This window comes from Taeniopygia guttata, chromosome 1, assembly GCF_048771995.1.
Source record: "Taeniopygia guttata chromosome 1, bTaeGut7.mat, whole genome shotgun sequence".
Lineage (NCBI taxonomy): Eukaryota > Metazoa > Chordata > Aves > Passeriformes > Estrildidae > Taeniopygia > Taeniopygia guttata.
Window position 1 is genome coordinate 1,479,357 of NC_133024.1, and position 4,381 is coordinate 1,483,737.

Genomic DNA, 4,381 nt, shown 5'->3' on the forward strand with positions numbered 1-4,381 from the left:
ATACCGAGGCAGGGTTCACGGTGGCAGGGCCTGTGGCAGCGTGTGGTGTGTAATACAGGCTGCAGCACAGCGGGGTGTGGAGCTTATAGCACTTGGCAAAGTGTTGTCTGTAAGAAGGAAAAGAAGTAATTTGCTTAGGCACAGAGACAGAAGCATCTCTGTGATCTTGAACTGCACTGAGTGTGAGGAAAGCATCCTTTTTCTCTGCAGACCACAGGCTGGGGCCCTGCTGTTGGGATTCCAGCAGAGAGTACAGGTGGTGCAGGCTGTCCTGGGACACAGCTGGGACTGCTCTGTCCACAGGGCACCACTGGCTGCCAGTGCCAGCTGTGTGCCAGGGATGGAAAGGAGCAGGACAGCTCAGGGACAGTGCTGGGTGACTTGTGGTAGAGAGGAAACTGGCAACTGAAGAGAGCTGAGACAGTGCTCAAGTAGCTGGACCACCTTCATTCTTCAGTTCCCTGCTGTCTCTGTGTGCCCGTTTCAAATATAGATGCTTTTGAAAATGCTCTCTATGATGGTTAAGGTTATGAGGGGAACATTATCACAGATCTTCTAAATGTGCTGTAAAATCTGAAGTTGCTGAGGTGTCCAGCTGAGGCCCTGCATTAGCAAAACCCTGACAGCTCAGATTCTGTTTGGTAAAGCACTTGTGAGCACAATTCTCTAACACCAACGGTGCTGGAAAATACTTGCAAACACTTTGTACAACCTCTAAATTCCACAACAGCACAGATACTCAGTATATAGCCTGATAACTGTTTCTCATTCTAAGCTGGTTTGTTTCTTTGCTTGATAGTATGGATTCCACACCCTGGAGAGAAAGCAGAGTTTACTGTTCAATTAGAAAATTTTATTTTCCTGGAGGCAGCATTGATCTCCTAGACCGTTATTGTTATCTGTCAGTGTCTAATCACAGAAAATCTGTTGCTTGTACAGCAGGCCCTGACTGAGCCTCTTCTGAAAAGGTGGGATGTTATTTCTGTGTGTAGAAGAGGGTTTGGAACAACAGGGGTTTGCATTTGGCATCTTGCTGATTAAACTTTGTCGAAAAAGACAAGTCTAGTTAGCCTAACTAGGAGATAGAGGAAAGAAACAGCCAAAGGGCACTGAGTTTTTTCATTGCATAATTGGACCTGATTTGATTAAAAAAAAAAATGGTGCACAGCTATGAATTAGGCAATATGTTACTGCCTTGAGCTACTTCTACTGATACTCTGGTCAGAAAGTCAAGACAATTAATCCTCATCTCTGCTATCTTGCTGTCTGTGGAGCAACTATCCAAAAAAATAATTATCTAACAGTTTCTTACCTAAAACCAAAGTGAGAATCCATTTGAGAGATGCACAAAAAAATGTCTGCTGTTCCTGTACCTGCCAATTATTGTTCTATCAGTCTGGAGAGTATCCAGACTCCCTACACAAGGACCCTGCTGTGATTTGTTTTGGAGAATGTCCAACAGGAGTTGGACTTCAGTGATCTTTGTGGGTCTCTTCCAGCTCAGGAAATTCTGTGATTGTATTTTCTTTTTGCCCTTTCACTTGTCCTAAAGTTCCAGATGTGACCTTGCTTTTAAATATTTGAGTTTAGCCTCACTTAGGATGACATTTCCCAGAAAATATAGCTGGTTATCAAGATCCCAGAGCATATGTGCTTCCTGGCAGTTGCCTGGTTGTTACTTCATGGACATCAAATAGAAGAGGGGAAGGAGAAATGACAGTTTTGAGTTTGCAATTGATTTGATCAGTTTGCTCCTGGGGATGAAGGACTTTATGAAGAAGCTGGGCAAAATGAGGTTTGGAGAATTTGATGAGTGTTTGAGGAAAGTGCTGCCAAGCAGATGGGCTAACAGCAATAAAGGGGAACTGATGGTGTAAATCAGGAAAAAAAAAAAAAAAAAGTGGAAGTGGGAACACTGATCACAAGGATGAGTGTGGACTAGAAAAAACTGCACTCAGTGATCCTGAGTCAATCTGATCCCAGGCTGAGATATAGGCACTCCATGGGTTTTTTTTCCTCTATAATGAGTTCTGCCAAGGAGACCAAGTATTTTTAAAGCTTGGTTGTTTTGTGCGTGTGTGTTTATTTATTTATTTATTTTAAATTAATAACAGTCTAAGCCAGGAAACTGAACATGGTAAAACTGAAACCTTTGGCTGTGTAATACAAAATACAAATAGATTGTGAGTAACTCTTCGCTGTGTTACTTCACGGTAGGTGTGTGTTTTCGGGCTCTGTCTCATTCAGCTCTCACTCCAGGTGAATTTCAGAGCGCGGCTGCTCTTCTCCTCCTCGGTTCTGCCTCAGGCTGTGCCGAGTTTCGCTCCGCCACGGCATACCCGGGGTGATGGGGGCCCCGGGAGCGGCGCTGGGTGTCCCTGTGAGGGGCAGAGCGGGCTCGGGAGCGCTCCCTGCCCCAGGAGCAGCGCTGGGTGTCGGTGTGAGGGGCAGAGCGGGCTAGGGAGCGCTCCCAGCCCCGGGAGCGGTGCAGGGTGTCCGTGTGAGGGGCACAGGGGGCTGGGGAGCGCTCCCTGCCCCAGGAGCGGCGCTGGGTGTCCGTGTGAGGGGCAGAGCGGGCTGGGGATCGCTCCGAGCCCCGGGCAGGCTGCTCTGGGTGTCGGTGTGAGGGGCAGAGCGGGCTGGGGAGCGCTCCCAGCCCCGGGCAGGCGGCTCTGGCCCCGCGGGATCCCGGGCAGTGATAGTGAAACTCCGCTCCCACACGAATTGGATACGCTTGCAGGACGCAGACGTGGGGCCGGTTAGCTCAGTTGGTTAGAGCGTGGTGCTAATAACGCCAAGGTCGCGGGTTCGATCCCCGTACGGGCCACCCCTTTTTGCTGAGCGCGCACGCACCGATGGGAGGGGACGTGAAACAGCGGAAAAAGCGCTGACAAAAGAAATACTGCGTGGAGGGAGGTCCTAAATCTTTCCGTACCTCGTCACCAAAGTATTCCGTGTTTTGTCCCGGAGCACTTTGTTCTAGTCCTTCTCTTAATTAGCGTTAGGCCGAATAAAAGCATGAAGAAATTCAGGTCTTCCCTTTCAGTAAATAATCCCAGGGAACTAAAACATCAGGTCTTTAGCTCGTTGTATTAGTATGACTCCTCAATAGGTCTCTGTCAGAGTCTGGAAGATGCTAAAGAGACTGGGGTTTTATTGTTTTTCTTCCTTTGAAGTAGGAAGACAAGCAGATCTCCCTTGGCAGCCTGATTTTTCATAGAATGCTCTGAACTCCATATAGAAGGTATCCAAACTTGACAGGAACGCTGTAATGCAAGTGTTAATTTTTATGGGTGTGCTATTTATTCAAGAAAAAAATCCAGGCAAACGGGTTTTCTAATGGAGCACTACATCTGCAGAGTCGCCAAAATAGACCTCTGACAGCTCAACCTGCCTCTGTAACTTTTCTCTCTAAGAAACTTCTCTTAGAAGCTCAGGACTGTTATTATTTTTGTCCTACCTGCCTCTGAACTGAAATTGATGCTTTCTGGTGTAAATATTTTCATTGTAGAAACCACTGCTTTTGTTACTAGAGCTGCATACATGCAGGTCATGGCTTCTTTGGGCAAATGCTTTGAGGCAACAGCATTCTATTGACTTCTTTTATAAATCTGCTATATTTCCCTTTACTATTCAGGCCCATTGCTTGCATCTTCTTCCAACTGCAGGGGCTGATTCAAAGTAAGAGATAATGATAATAATAATAAAGTCGTGATACTTCATGCCAGAGTTCTGTCATTACTCATTCCCCAGAATGTCACAAAGGTACTGTAAGGGCACAGTAGAAGTGTCACTCCAAAGTCGCAGTGTAACTTGTAAATCACGCAGATGAATATTCATGTTATCTAGCATCCAAACTGCTGTCATGGCTCCATCAGATGTCACGGGAGAGTAATATGGTTCTGGTTTGATGACCTTCTGTCTTGCCACTCCACTCAATGATCTTCCTCAATTCCTTTGGGTCCAGTTATAGTGGCCAAGACTGGACTATGTATAATGACATCCATTTTAAATTAACTAAAGGAGAAAAACCACGATGTTCTGCTTCAGGAAAAAAAAAAATCTGGGAATACTTTTGCTTTGTTTTATGTTTTCCACATTAGGAATCAGATTTTTATTATAGCAGTGTTGCTGTATTGCAAAGTCCTTGCTATAAAACCAAGGTAACACACTGGCTCCTTGACCACTTTTTCAGTTTGGTTTGAATTGCTTATATACTGTGTGGTTCTTTGCCAGCCAGGACTGCATGGGCATATTTTCCCTAAATTTACTTTCAACAGATGGTTGTCAGATTGGGAGGGTCAGCCACTGTCCCTAGGGGAGTCATTCCACTGCCTGTTGTTCAACCTCAAAGCTAGTTGGAGAATAAAAAGGTTAAACA

The 4,381-nt window shown here is 45.8% G+C and overlaps 1 non-coding gene across 1 annotated transcript; it reads left to right on the forward strand.

Moving 5' to 3' along the window:
- The first annotated feature begins 2,753 nt into the window (after positions 1–2,753).
- Positions 2,754–2,827, forward strand: TRNAI-AAU (transfer RNA isoleucine (anticodon AAU)). Its single transcript has one exon. It is a non-coding gene; the product is annotated as a tRNA-Ile (tRNA).
- The last annotated feature ends 1,554 nt before the right edge of the window (positions 2,828–4,381 follow it).